Source organism: Delphinus delphis, chromosome 5, assembly GCF_949987515.2.
Source record: "Delphinus delphis chromosome 5, mDelDel1.2, whole genome shotgun sequence".
Lineage (NCBI taxonomy): Eukaryota > Metazoa > Chordata > Mammalia > Artiodactyla > Delphinidae > Delphinus > Delphinus delphis.
The window spans coordinates 25,384,132-25,398,817 of record NC_082687.1 but is presented as its reverse complement, the minus strand read 5'-3'; positions in this window follow the sequence as shown (position 1 = coordinate 25,398,817).

Sequence of the window (14,686 nt, the reverse complement as noted above, 5' to 3'; positions counted from 1 at the left end):
AGGAAAGAGCTGGGCTTGTTGGAAGAGAAGCAAGACTATGTGACCAGACATGTCTGAGCGGAGGGAGGGGGACCAGAAGTGAGTTCAGAGAGGTAGGTTAGGTCAATAGGCAGGGAGAGTTTCGAGTCCTGGCTTGAAGTTGGGAGTTGCAGAGTGAATGGCTAAAAGGGAAAGGAGAGGCAAAGCAAAAACTCCAACGCTCAAATTTTTGACACTTTGTTGAAGTCTGCAATTGCAACATTGAACATTTCTGGCCATTTCAAGCAAGCTGCTCTCATTGACTTTTTAACTTTTCACCAACGACTTCTTGTGGGCTACCAACTCCACCTGAATCTTGAGATCAGCCTCTGCTACGTCTAAGCTTGGTATTTTCCTTCTGCCCTTGTACCGGCTTCATTGTGGGGTAGAATAACTTAGAATGACGTTGAAGTACTTTGCAATATTCAAATGCCATAAAGACGTGTCTTGCTGTCATTAGAGTGAATAATAAGAAGTAATAATGCCTCTGCCCAGGGATGGACTTTGGCTGAGAGACAAATGACCTTTCTTGCTGGCTCGTCTGCGTTGCGTCCGTACCCAGCACATTCAGGAATCCCTCAGCCACAACCAATATTTCAAGAAGGATTTGTCACAGTGTGTTGTGAACCCATAAAGTTTATGACACTGCTTGTAGCTGCTCATTTACTAATACCAGTGATATTTAAAGCTCTTCATAGCGAAGGCCTGGGCCACTTGCTGCCTCGCCCCTGTGCTGTCCTACATCCTGTTGAGACAATTGAGGTCACCTCCCTTCTCTCGTGTGCACACTCACATTGAACATGACCTAGTGGAACCGGAGCCTGAGCTGGCCAGCTGGGAACTCCCAGCATCCCCCAGACCTTTCAAGGTCCTTTGCAAAGCGGGCTGTGGGTGAGCGAGGAAGCCTTTTTTCCGCCTTTCTTCTTAGAAGGAAATACATTGAGATGCCTTAAAGTCTGTGAGGTCAAAAGGGCTCACGGATTTTGTCAGAGCGTCTTTAGAAAGTCACTTTTTATTACGTTCTCATGGATGGGCAAATAGCAAATTAGAAATAATATTTTAAAAGTCACTGTATTCTAGGGTTAGGGAGGGTTTTACAAGAAGGATGACAATTGGTTTTATTGAGACCGAAGGGGAGGAGGAGGCCTGTTAGAAATTTCAACTTTTAAACTTGCAAGACTGCCTTTATCTTTCAGTACTGAAAGTGCCAGGAAAGAGGGTGGCAAGGTGTAGAGGGAAAAACAAATTTTGTTGTGGCATCTTTCAGTGTCCCTCCTCTTGGAGGCTCATCTGGTCGCTGATGGACACAGCTTCTAGAAAGCAAAGTCCACGGATGACCCAGAAAGCCCCCTTTGGGGCCTTTTTCAACTGCAAGTTAATTTGCAGTGAAAATGCAAATCCATCCAAGCTGCAGTCCCAGAATTCAGAAACAAATTAAAGTATTGCTTATACATGGGCTTTGAAAATGTCTGATCAGGGAATAACAGTCCTGGATGTCTCCTTTTCTCTGCTTCTTCCCTTCGAGGTTAGCCAGCATCTGCAAATAAGTGAGCCAACTTCCAAGGCCCAAAAGAAAATGAAATAAAACCTAAATCACTTGAGTCATGTAATCAGAGGCAGCCTCCCAGAGACTGCAATAGATCAGGGGTGGTAATCTTCCTGCCCCCCGTCCCCTCCCCGCTCCACCTTTTACACACGCACTAGGTTCTGGCCTGGGTGCAGGGCCCAGAGAGACTGGAAGGGCTCCAGGGGAAAGTAGCAAAGATGTAAAAAGGGAATCTGGGAAGAACCAGGGCGGCTCTCTGCCAATATTTGGAGAATAGTCATGTAAAAGGGCAGACCTGTGCAGTATGGCTTCAGAGGGCAGAAGAAAGAACAGGGAGTGGAAATGCTAGGTTTCTTTTCACATTTTTTACTGTAGTAAAATGTATACAACATAAAATTTACCATCGTAACTGATTTTAGGTGTACCGTTCAGTGGTATTAAGTACATTCACGTTGTTGTGCATATCGTCCATGATCCATCTCCAGAAATTTTTCATCCTCCCAAATTGAAAGGCTGTATCCAGGAAACAACATCCTCCCCACAATCCCTGGCATTCACTATTCTGTTTTCTGTATCTATGAATTGATTACTCTAGGAATCCCATATGAGGAGAAGCATACGATATATACCCCTTTGTGTCAGGCTTATTTCACTTAGCATAATGTCTTTAAGGTTCTTCCATGTCGTAGCATGTGTCAGAGTGTCCTTCCTCTTTAAGGCTGAGTAATATGCCATTTGTATGTATACACTGCCATTTAACCATCAGGGGAAATTTGGATTGTTTCCACTTTTCGGCCACTGTGAATAATGTTGCTATGAACCTGTGTGTACAAATAGCTGAGTCTCTGCTTTCAATTGTTCGGGGTATGTACCCAGGAGTGGGATTGCTGGATCAAATGCCAATTCTATATTTAATTATTTGAGGAACCGCCATATTGTTTTTCACAGTGGCTGCACGTTCACACCAGAGTTCCAATTTCTCCACTTCCTCACCATTACTTATTATTTTGTTTGTTTGATAATAACCATCCTAATGCGTGTGAGCGAAATGCTAGATATTGACTGACTCTACAAAAGAACTATCTCACAGTAAGTTTTGTCCAGTTAGATAGAGTCTTCCTCATTGTTTGGGATGATCAAATCAGAAGTTAGGCTAGGTGAGTGCTAACCCACTCCCCATGTGGAGAGTGTATAAATCTGTGATCCACCATGGTATTTGAGGGCCTTATTTATTTTTTGGTCTGATGTACATAAGATAAGAACAATGTATGAGCTGCAATGATTTATTGAGAGTTATGTATGTATAAAGGGGAGATTGAAAACTGGTGATTCACAGATTTGACCTACGATGTAATTTGTTTGGTATCTATGTCCCCCTGCTTAGAGATTTCACAACAAAATTTAGATTTCCTGCTTCTCTTAAAAGATGTGAAGACATGTGAGAGAGGGTCCACAGTCCCTGGAGTGGAGAAACAGGAGGTGGCCTCACTGCTCTGTTCAACTGTGTGCAACCCACTCCCCACCCCCAGACCCTGCTGTTCGTTTAGACAACCTCTCAATTATAAATGGACTGTGAATTTAGGTGATTTATGTACTTAAAGAACTTTCAATAAGATACAAGCTCTTTGACCAAAGCATCTGAAATAAGAGATTTTATCACATTTATCATTTTTCCTGAGGTTCATACATTCAATTATTTTCTTTTGTTGATTTTTTTTTTTTTTTTTTTTTTTTTTTTTTGCGGTACGCGGGCCTCTCACTGTTGTGGCCTCTCCCGTTGCGGAGCACAGGCTCTGGATGCGCAGGCTCAGCGGCCATGGCTCACGGGCCCAGCCGCTCCGCGGCATGTGGGATCTTCCCGGACCGGGGCACGAACCCATGTCCCCTGCATCGGCAGGCGGACTCTCAACCACTGCGCCACCAGGGAAGCCCTGTTTTGTTGATTTTTAAACAAAAGTAACTGGATTAAAACCTAAGGTGTTACCATTAGAGCTTATTTATTAAAAGGACAGTAACTTGTCATTATATTTGTTTCATGACAGCAGGGACCATGGTTCCTTTATCATACTGTATACCCAAAGCATAGGTGGCCTAGGATGATATTAGCCATTACTCTGCATTCAATGTCATTATTATTAATTATTGCATATGTTTTGTGGCGAGTTGAATGCTTTGTAACTAATAGAGTGACACAGGTACTTGAAATAGTGTATAATTAAAAGCATTCATTCATTCAAAGCACATGGAGACAACTGGACTTGTCTTGTGCCCTTAGTTCTTTCAAGAATAAGATTCCAACCTAAGACTTGGTTAAACATTATCAAACTTTGTATATGTGGGCTTTGTTTTGTTTGGGTTTGGGAAGGTTTTCTGGTATAACATTCCTTCTCTGAATTCAGAGAAAGTCCAGGTTTATAAAATAAATTTTATTTTTGATATTATATTTTTAGATTTTGTTTGCCTACCTGTTTTAGACAAAGAGAAGTGTTAAAAGGGAAAGGGTAGTCCTCATTCAGAAATATACTTTTTCCATAGGACTATAACATAGACTTGTAAGTAATCCAATGTGGGTTATGATTTATGTCAGATGAATGCCAAATAATACTGGGTCATTTATTTTGTTTCGGGCACAACGATGGGGGTGGAAGAGGGAGAATAGGTTGGTTTAAAACAAATCAAATCTTTTATTGAAAACCTCAATAAATTTTTTTTTCCTCAATAAATGTTTTATAAGTGAAATTTATAACTGAATGAATGCCACAATGCCTAAAATTCCTGCTATTAAAGTTGCTGCTCTGGGATAAAGCATGGGAAGTCTAGAAAGCAGAGGTAATATATTCAAACTTTTCCTCTAGTAGCCAAAGAAAACGAAAACTCATCCTCCGGGAATCTAGGGATAGAGCCTGAAGAGGTTTCCGGGAAACATTTCTTTGAGACCTCGCATTTTCACTTAAAATGCACTTAGAGTTTGGACCTCATAGCATAGTCTGTGCCATCAGGAACAGTTACTGTGCTTAGGGCTTCACACACTGGATTCATTTAAATCCCAATGTCCTAGGGTAAGGACAATGCTGTCATTACCCCCACTTTCCAGGAGAAAAACCAAGGCACCTGGTATATCCAAATATATCTTAATAAAAGTATGCTTTAAATTATTTAAAAGTTAAATTACATAACTCTCCGCCAACAAATATTTGAGTGAAAGGAGCATTCCAGAAAAACAGACATGTTTATTCTGTGCTATCTTGTACTTTCAGACTACTTTATGTGTATCCCTATTGGAAAAAACACAAGTAAAAGCTATTTGTACTGCTGAAGACACTGGCATAGAGTAGCTAATATACTTAACTGTTCAAAATTTTTAAATTTTAAATTCAAAAAAATCTTTAATTATGACAATATATTTTAATCATGCAGACAGTAAAAAAGAAAAAAATGAACAGCTCTCATTATTCCATTGGCTATCATTTTGGGGGGAATAAAAACATGAAGACACCTTGGGAGGTGGGGGAAAAAAGGAGCAGGTATATTTTGAATGAGAAAAGACTATGGGCTCCACCTGTCAGGGGAGGGTAGGTTTTGGGACTTCTCTGGCAGTCCAGTGGTTAGGACTCTGTGCTTCCACTGCAGGGGGCACGGGTTCAATCCCTGGTCAGGGATCTAAGATCTGGAATGCTCATTGGGTGGCCAAAAAAACAAAAAAAGTAGAGGGTAGGTTTGGTGGGCAGTGCAATCGGTACTCCTGGGTGCTAAAGGGAGCAGCACTGCTGAGAGGGTAAATGGGCACCAAATATGTGGAAGTGGGGGTGGGAGAAAAGACAGAAGATGTAAGGAATGGGTCCTGGAGAAAAACATCACCCACTTGGCAGTTTTGTTTAGGTCACCCCAAATTTATTCAGAGAGTGGAACTGAGATGGTCCTAGAGCGTGAGGGCAAAAGACTTTTCTTTGGGCAACTGATTCTGCTTTCTTTCTTTTTTTTTTTTTTTTTTTTTTTCCATCTACTATATTAGTCAGCTGAGATGGCCATAACAACATACCATACACCGGGTGACTTCAATAACAGTTTATTTTCTCACAGTTCTTGAGGCTGGGAAGTCTGAGATGAGGATGCCAGCATGCTCAGGTTCTGGTGAGGACTCTCTTCCTGGCTTGCAGAAGTCTGTCATCTTGTTGTGTCCTCACATGGCCTTTCCTAAGAAGGAGAGAGAGAGAGACAGAGAGAGAAAATGAGAGCTTTTTGGTGTCTCTACTTATAAGGGCACTAATCCCATCATGAGTACCCCACCCTCCTGAACTTATATAAACCTAATTACCTCCTAAAGGCACCATCTCCCAATATCATCACATTGTGTGTTAGGGCTTCAACATAGGAACTTCAGGCAGACAAAATTCAGTCCATAGCATTTACTAATTATGTGTCTAATATTGGGTCAAGGCTTATTATTACCTCTCACATAGCTTTGTTCCCTGTTCTCAGAGTTCTTGGCTGGCCTGGAGAATTTCTGTACTTTAAAGAAAAAAAAAACTCCTCCTAGTTTCATGGGAAATAACAAAGAAGTGTTAACTAAAATAAGCCCTGGAGTTCTGCAAACTCTACACTGTCAAGGATAATATCTCTTTTTGCTCACTATGGCATTCCCAGTGGCTTGTTCAGTGTCTGGCACAGAGAAGCGCTCATTAAATATTTGGCGAATGAATGAAAGGAGCTTGGATCAGTCTACGTTTGGGCCGTGAGCAAAATTCACCTCAGATGATTCAAATGAAGAGCCCTTAACCAAGGGACTACTTATTGGGGTGTGGGTGAGGTCATGGGAATAAATGAGGGCTGATGAGGCATCCGGAGACTGGCAATGATGGAAAGCCATTACCACATCTAAGGCTGAAAAAACAAGGGGAGGAAATAGTGTATCCCAAGTCCGGTGATGTCTGAGCTATGCTCAGAAGCTGTATTCATGGAGGGACAGAGTCACAGCCAGAGACAAAGCATCAAAGCAGGGAGGGGGAACGAAGAAATATCCCTACCCCTCTGCCCTCCTACTCTTTTCCCTCCCACAAGTACCTCCTGTTGGTTGGCCCAGCTGTACATCAAGCCAGCCAGAGAGCTTGGCTGATGCAGTCACTAGAGGTCAGTTCCTAGGGCTCAGAATAGGGCAGGGAGGGAGGAGAATGGAGGAGGCAAAGGTGGAAGAGCCAGCGCAGTGCGACCTCAACAAGGCACAGTGAAGGCACTGCTTGTCTCCATTCTGGTTACTTGCAGAGATGACTTTGCTCTCTTTAATAATGTAACAATGGATGTCTACGTGGGAGCTCATACTTGTCTTTCAGGAAACCGGAAGCAACATTTCCTGGAGAGAGTACCAGGGCATCTGTTTTACCCCTTCTCTCCTAGACAAAAAGCCAGAGTCTCTTACATATAGAATGGATGGACAACAAGGTGCTCCTGTAGAGCACAGGGAACTATATTCAATATCCTAGGATAAACCATAATGGAAAAGAATATAAAGAATAATGTATATATATGTATAACTGAGTCACTTTGCTGTACAGCAGAAATTAACACAACATCGTAAATCAACTATACTTCAATTAAAAAAAAAAAAAAGCCGGAGTCTCTTGGCTTCTAGGGCATGACGCCTAGCCCATCTGTTCCTCGGGTTTCTGCTGGATTGTTGGAGGGAGATAACTGGGGCTGAAGGAGAACACTAGTCATCGAATTATAATGTCCATAGCCCCAGGTGAAAGGGGCCTTGAGCAGGGTCTTAACTGGGTGTGCCTCAGTTTCCCCAGCCATTAAGTGAAAAAAGAAGTGAGTCAAAGACCTCGCCATATGTCACTGTGTTGATCTCAGACAGAAATACTGCTGGACAGAACATTTACATTATGCAAAATGCACAACAAATCTTCTCATGGACACCCTACAAAGAAGCAAATTCTCCAAGGAGTTGGAATCTGTTAAAAAAAAAAAAAAGCCATCAACAACCTAACCTTTCTCTCAAACAACCTGGCACAAACAGAGCTTGCACCTCCTGGGGTGCAAATTTCTAGAGGCATGACCTTTGGAAATTCAGTAATTCCTGCGATGCCTGTAGTCTGTTTTTCAGGACATCTTTGCCAGGAGCTGTATGGCAGCCAGTTCCCTGAGTCCCTGGCTTTCCCACAATACAATGTCCCAGTGCAGCTCCTCCGTCAGAGTGTAACTCCACACGAACTTGTTAATCCATTCACCAGAGTCTGTTTACTGAGAGGACACTTGCTGAACCAGTTGAGCTTCAGATGTCAGGACAAGTGTGTGTATTGTGGTTTAGGCTTTCTGTTTCTTCCTGTTGTTTTGAGCAATTAGTAGGTATTTTTCTGGTCCTGAAGTTCCACTTTCCCCATTGTCCTTGAATGCAATGTGGAGGGAGGATGAGGTTTCAGAAGCTGCTGCTGTAAGAGAACCTGTTCTTCCAATGTGAAAGCGACCCTTTGACCTGCCGTTAGGGTGCTGGGTTGGTGACTCATGGTTTCTGCTTTTAGGGTAATAGATTTGCACTGGTACACTGACCTCCTTCCAAGATACCTGTGACCCTCACTGAAAGACTTCTGTAAGACAATTAGCCAAGGCCAAGTGTACCACGGGCTAACACTGGAATGGGATCTGAAGTTGGGCTTCATAAGCACTCTTTTCATGAAGGTATAAACATTTGATTTTGAAATGTCTGCAATGTTTCTGCTTAGAAGTGTAATACTTCTTATGCTCTGCTTTTATTTTGAAGATTTCCAATTTTTTATCAACAGTATATTCTCAATGGAGTCTATCTCTACAATTTGTGAATTTTTCTTTGTAATTTAAAAAAGTTTCTTGTAGTCCCCATAACTACCCTTTATTCATATTTAAAAGAACCTTCCAGAAGCTAGTAAAATAATATCAAACCTACGCTGAGTTTTCCAGGTCCAATATTTAAAGGCACTCAGTTCTCTCATTTTGTATGTTGCTAAATCAAATGTTTCTAAGTTCTGGTAGGTTTACTTAAATCCAATAGAATGCACAAATATACCTTCACATTATCCTATGTTTGAGCTCTAACTTTCTGGAATAGCAGTCACTAGTGAGAACTCAGCTAGAAGAATCACCCAACGTTTCAGTCCCTCTAGTTCTTCGTCTGTGAAATACCAGGACTAAACTAAGTGATCTGCAAGGTACCTTCTGACCATAAAGTTCTGTGATTCTAATTTGAAGCTTTATTTTTCCCTCTTTATTAAAAATATTAAAGTACAAGATTAAGTGATGTAAGAGGGGGAGCATCCAATAGCTAATTCCCATGGCATTATCATTTGCTGTTTTATATAAAAGGACTTGTAATCCAATGAAAAGGCATAGCCAACTGCTCAATAACCATGAAGACACAGTTGGAGCTCAGGGTAACTTGGTCTTTCCTCTCATGAGATATCTAACTACATAAAATCTGGGGAAAAAAATGGATGGAGGCAGATTGGTGTGACTACAGACCACAGAGATAGAATCATGGAGGAAAGAGTATAGGGAAATCCACAGAAAGCTTTTTGATAGGTTTCTGTTCCTATTTTATTTGCTGATCACCGGTAGTCATGAATCGGGGTGTGTTGTTATCATTCTGGTTTTGGTAATTCTTGTAGCCACACAGCACTATAATCTAAAGAGGGAGTTGCTTGACCTGTGAGTTGGATAAACAACCTTACCAAGATGCCCTGGGTGGGTGTCCCATAGTGGGAGAAGAAGATGGGGAGCAGAATCAAGAAAGGGAAAGACAGACATTGTAGAGACACTGAATCAGAGCCAGAGAGGGGCCGTGAGAGAAGCCACAAGGCATGAGGGGTCTTGCAAGAAGAGAGCAGTATGATTTGAGGCAGGTCAGAGGGTGACTGAGTCAGGCAGCAAAGAAGTACATTAAGAGACCAGACAAAATCAGTTGGAAAAATGCATGAAAGTGGGAGCTGCCGCTTAGGGGAGTTTTTCATCCATGTAGATAAAAAAACAAGGCCCGGGGAAGCTACACTGATAGAGATGTTAAGAATACCAGCAAATGAGGCTTGGGAGACAGGAGCTTAAGACTCAGTTGGGGTTCAAGTTTGGAATAAATAAGGAGGGACTGAGTGAGCCAATCATTTCAGCTGACAGGAAGGTGAGGGAAACATAGATCGTAGAGATTGGAGATCAGGAACTTACCCAATCTAAATACCACCTGTACTCCGAGATGGTGTCGAGACGAAGAGCTATGGGGGAGAAATTTAAGGGAAAGATCCCAAGCACAAGGGTTTGGATGGAAGACCTCCAAAATGCCCAGAAACGTTACCTCTGCCAGGTTCTCTGTCAGGTCACAAGCTTGTCCATCCGCAACTTTTGAAATCATGGTTAATCCAAGTTGTGAAAAAACTTGCAGATCCCAGCCAGGCCCTGGCCTCCTAAGAACACATGTACAGATGACTGCAAAAGCCTCCCCCCCTCCGTACATGATGGCTGGTCATCGTCACCAGATACTGATTTACAACACATGAGGTCCAGGCCGGGAGAGATGGCAGACCCATATCTCTGCCTTGGGACAGGCACTCATTATTTAAAATGTCAGACGTGGAGGGCTTTGGGAGTTAAGAGCGTCCCTGTTTTAACTCTCGAGGCTAATAGCTCAGGCCCCGGGAAAGAGAGAGAGCTTGTCTTATTGTTCTAAGGGGTCTGAGGTCAGAAGAGGGTTGGGCCCTCTGGTCAGAGGAACTAGCCTCTCCACGTGGCTGGACAGCCTGTACCAAGAGCACTTGGTGAATATCCTACTTGCCCTCTGTGACAGTTCATTTTATGCGTCAATATGACTGGGCTAAGGGATGCCCAGATAGCTGGTATTATTTCTGGGTGTGTTTGTAAGGGTGTTTCCAGAAGAGATGAGCATCTGAATCTGTGGGCTGAGTAGAGAAGATTGTTCTCGCCAGTGAAGGTGGGCATTGTCTAATCCACAGTGGGCCCGAATAGAAAAGGTGGAGGAAGGGCAAATTCACTCTCTCTCCTTGAACTCTCCTCTTCTCCTGACCTTGGACACTGGAGCTCCTGGTTTTGGGGCTTTTGGACTCAGACCAGGACTTACACCATTAGCCGCCCCCAGTTCTCAGGCCTTTTGACTTGGACTGAACTACACTCTTGGCTTTCCTGGTTCTCTGTCTGACAGTTGGCAGGTCATGGGACTTCTTGGCCTCTATACCCTGATGAGCCAATCCTTATAGTAAATAAGTAAATAAATGAATGAATAATATTTATTTCTCTGAAGAACCCTGAATAATACATCCTCTCTGCATCTCATAAGGAATCTCATCAGAGAAGCCAATCTTGGGACACACAAAACCAGCTCTCCGTTCCTGGAGATAAGTGGGCTTCATTTTTTGAGAAGTGTACCAATATTTACAATTGGATTTCGAGACTAGTAAAACACCCATAGAAGTTCTTTTTTCTCTTTATTTCTAGGGCAGTGTGGTTCTCAAGCTTTTTGGAATCAGGACTCCTTATACTCTTAAAATTATTGAAGTCCCCAAAGAACTTTTGTTTATGTGGGTTACGACTTGATGTTTACTGCATTACACCTTACAACTGTGGAATTTCTAAAATATTTATTTATTAATTCCTATATAAATAACAATAATGAATACAAGTTAACACATTTTTATGAAAAATAATTATATTTTTCAAAACAAAAACTTTAGTGAAAAGAGTGGCATTGGGTTACATTTCTGCAAACCTCTACGATGTCTGGCTTACTAGAAGACAAGCTGGATTCTCATACCTGCTTCTGCTTTCCATCTGTTGTGATATGTTGCTTTGGTTAAAGACATACAGAAAGAAAATCAAGCCTCACACAGATATGTAGCTGGAAGAAGGGAGGAACATTTAGTAGCCTTTTCAGATAATTGTAGATATCTTTCTCTGACATACCACCAAAACTTGGTGAGTGCTAATTTCTTAAAAGTTACTGACAGTGTGGAATTTGAAACCACGTCAATGACTTTTTACACTCTTACATTAAAATCCACTGGTTTATCTTGTACTTTAAGTAGATGTTTACTACAGCATGATTTTGTAACATCATGTATTGGTCATTTGGAAAATATTGAGCTCCAAAACATCAGCACAATATCAAAAAGTCACATTCATTAATATCACTATGAATCTCATCAGAAACATATGTAAGTATCAGGACGCTGTTAAAGTCACAAGTGATGGATACAAGTTATCTAAAATTCTAATTTTCACTTCTAACTACAAATATTATCATTGCCAAAAAATACCACCAATTGTTTTCTTGGAAGTTCCAGGCTCACTTCATTCATTTTTGGAGAAATACCCAAGTCTGAATAATCATAGTTTGCGTGTCAGTCTTTCTTTCAAGTAAAAATAATATTCCATGGAAAAAGCAGCTATATCAAACCATCTCACGAGAGATTTTCCTTAAGATAACGAAGTACTTCAGTATGCAGCAGAAGTACTTTCTATGTACCTAACATTTTGTCACGAAGAATATTTAAAAGTCTTGCACTCAAGGGTAGAGATTTAATAAAATTAATAATTTTTACTGCTCCATCAAGGATATCCTTAAATGAATCTTTCTTTCTTTAAGCGAAGATGAGAATGACTACTAATACTTTTTTTTTGGTGTCATTGCCTTGATCTGAGCTGCTAAGTTGCCATCATTTTATTCCCATTGCTTTTAATCATCAGTGCAGTGTCAACACAGATAAAAGAGCAAATAATATTTTGAAAAGACTTTGACCTCAAGGACCCCTCTAGAGCCCACACGATTCTAGGGGGGGGCGGGGCTCCCCTGTCTACCACCCTTAGTGGTACTTGGGAAAGGATAGAATTAATCCTGTGAGAGTGAGGGTTTATGACACATCGTCTTAGAATATATAATTTTGAGAAAATCTATCTTAATCTTACATTTGAGAGGTGACGGAGATGGAGGTGGAGAGAGTACTATAATTATTAAGATAAAATATGCTTTCAAAAGCTTGGGCCATGGGGGTGAATCAAATAGAATATTCCACAATAATGACTACGGTCAACAGTAATCCAAGTTCATGGGTACGTGCATCCAAATGGCACGCATTCCCCAAATCATTTATCCACTCGATTTTGAAATCCATTGTAGCAACCTCCAGCTATTTATCTTCCTAATATTTTAGGTTAGTCTAGCATTAAAATTAGCTTGTGTTCCCTAAACTTCTAGGCATCAAGGGTGAGATGCCAGTGCCCTCGAAGAGTGCTTTGTAGCAGAGAGAGATACCAAGCTGAGATTGAAACAGAAGTTGTTCTGTCCTTATTTCCATTTTCTCTTGTTGTGTACTACTTCAAATAATTTTTGGAAAGACGTAGAGGTATGAACAAATTCAATTAAAAATGCTTTTGGCTGTTGATAGAACACCTGTATAATTAAACGTCGACAGCATTTGCCTGCGTGCCTTTAAAAGGTTTCAGGAAATGTACTCTACTTTGAAGAAATCCTTAAAGTGTGTTTTCAATTATAGTGTACTAAGCACTGGAAAGAGTCAGCAGTTCAGGAAAAGGTAGTGGTGTATCTGTGCAGAGTAATAGTTCTCCATATCCCAGCTAAAGGCTCTGAGGGAGCGATGGTGAAGTGTTGTGGCCGTTCTGTTGACCTTGTGTTAGGTTTAAAGATGCTACACACTCAGGGCAATGACTCTGTTTAGAATGGTAGGCTCTGATTTATCATTCATACACTAATTTCACGTCCAATGCTACTGACAGTAGTCAAAATCATGCCACCAGTTGAGTTTGATCTGAGTTGGAAGGTAGTTCTATTTCAAATTAGAACTCGGGGAAACTTAACTACCAGTTTACTTAAGCCAATTTTCAAGGAAGAGTTGGTTTAAGCGTGATGCTCCATTTCAAACTTGACTGCTCTCTGTTTGGTTTTAGATTGAATTCAAGCAGGTGTTTCAAAACCTGCGTCAGATAGCATTACCTGTCACTGGGAAGCTAGATCCTTCCGGGGAGTGGCACAGAGGGTTTCACCCTGAGACTTCACTATCAATGAAAAACATCTTTTGGGAGATATAACACTCTTTAAGCTTCTCCAATGAAAGTGTGCAATGCGAAAGCTTATTGTTATTTTTGAAGGGGGTGTGTAGGGATTTAACCCCCATGACTGTCTTGAACACCACTCCAGGTGTGATAATTCAGTCAGAACCTCAAAGAGGCGTTAGCTACCCGTGTAAGCATACGGAGTGTCATTTTAATGTTCTGTATCTCTGCCGTGCCTCCACCTTCTTTGATGAAAAAGTCTATTTTAAAATTTCTAAGAAAATATTTAACATAATAAGATGATGAGTCAGAGGTCTGAAAAAGCTAAAAAGGGAAGATGTAGTTAAATAATGCACCTTTTTAATTTTTTAGCTACATCTGACTCATGACATATAATGTATGCGGCTAAGTTCAAAGTTTTCTCTTACAAAGAGAGTTTTATGAAACAACTCTTCTTCAGACTGGTTTTTACTTCAATTATAGTAGCAGGTTTTGGAGTTTAAATCATTAACAACCTCTGAGTGAACTTTTATCCAAATGACTGCAAGTCACAAAGAGAACAGTCCTCTTTCACCAAGTACCTTTTGTGCTGGAGTGAGACCCGTCCTTTTCTATTTTTCCCCTTTATGTCTCTCTTTGAAGAAAGATGTGTGATTTGTAAAGTAATGAAAGTATGTATCAGTTAATGAAAACTGCTATATTGAACTCACAATGCAAACTGGAATTGCTTCAGGGTAAGCTTCACATACCTGCATTAAAGCAGGGAAAAAAGTAAATTTCAGAAGTCAAGATTGCCGAAGGAGTATCATGTAGCAGTTAAATCGACCATCAGGGGTGACCTAATCTTATTTTTCCCCCTTTGTCAAGGAGCTGTAATTTTCATTTAGGCAGCCTTTTCCAGTTTTAACTCCACTGGACACTCCAAAACGGGGCACTTATTCCATCAACCTAGTTATTGATGTCACCATGTTATTTTTTAATTTTTATTTTTGTTATTTTTATTGTAATGTTTTTGGAGAGTGCGTGGAAGACTGTCACCTCCACAGACTTAAGGTGAATGTGTGAGAGAGTAATTCTCTGAGT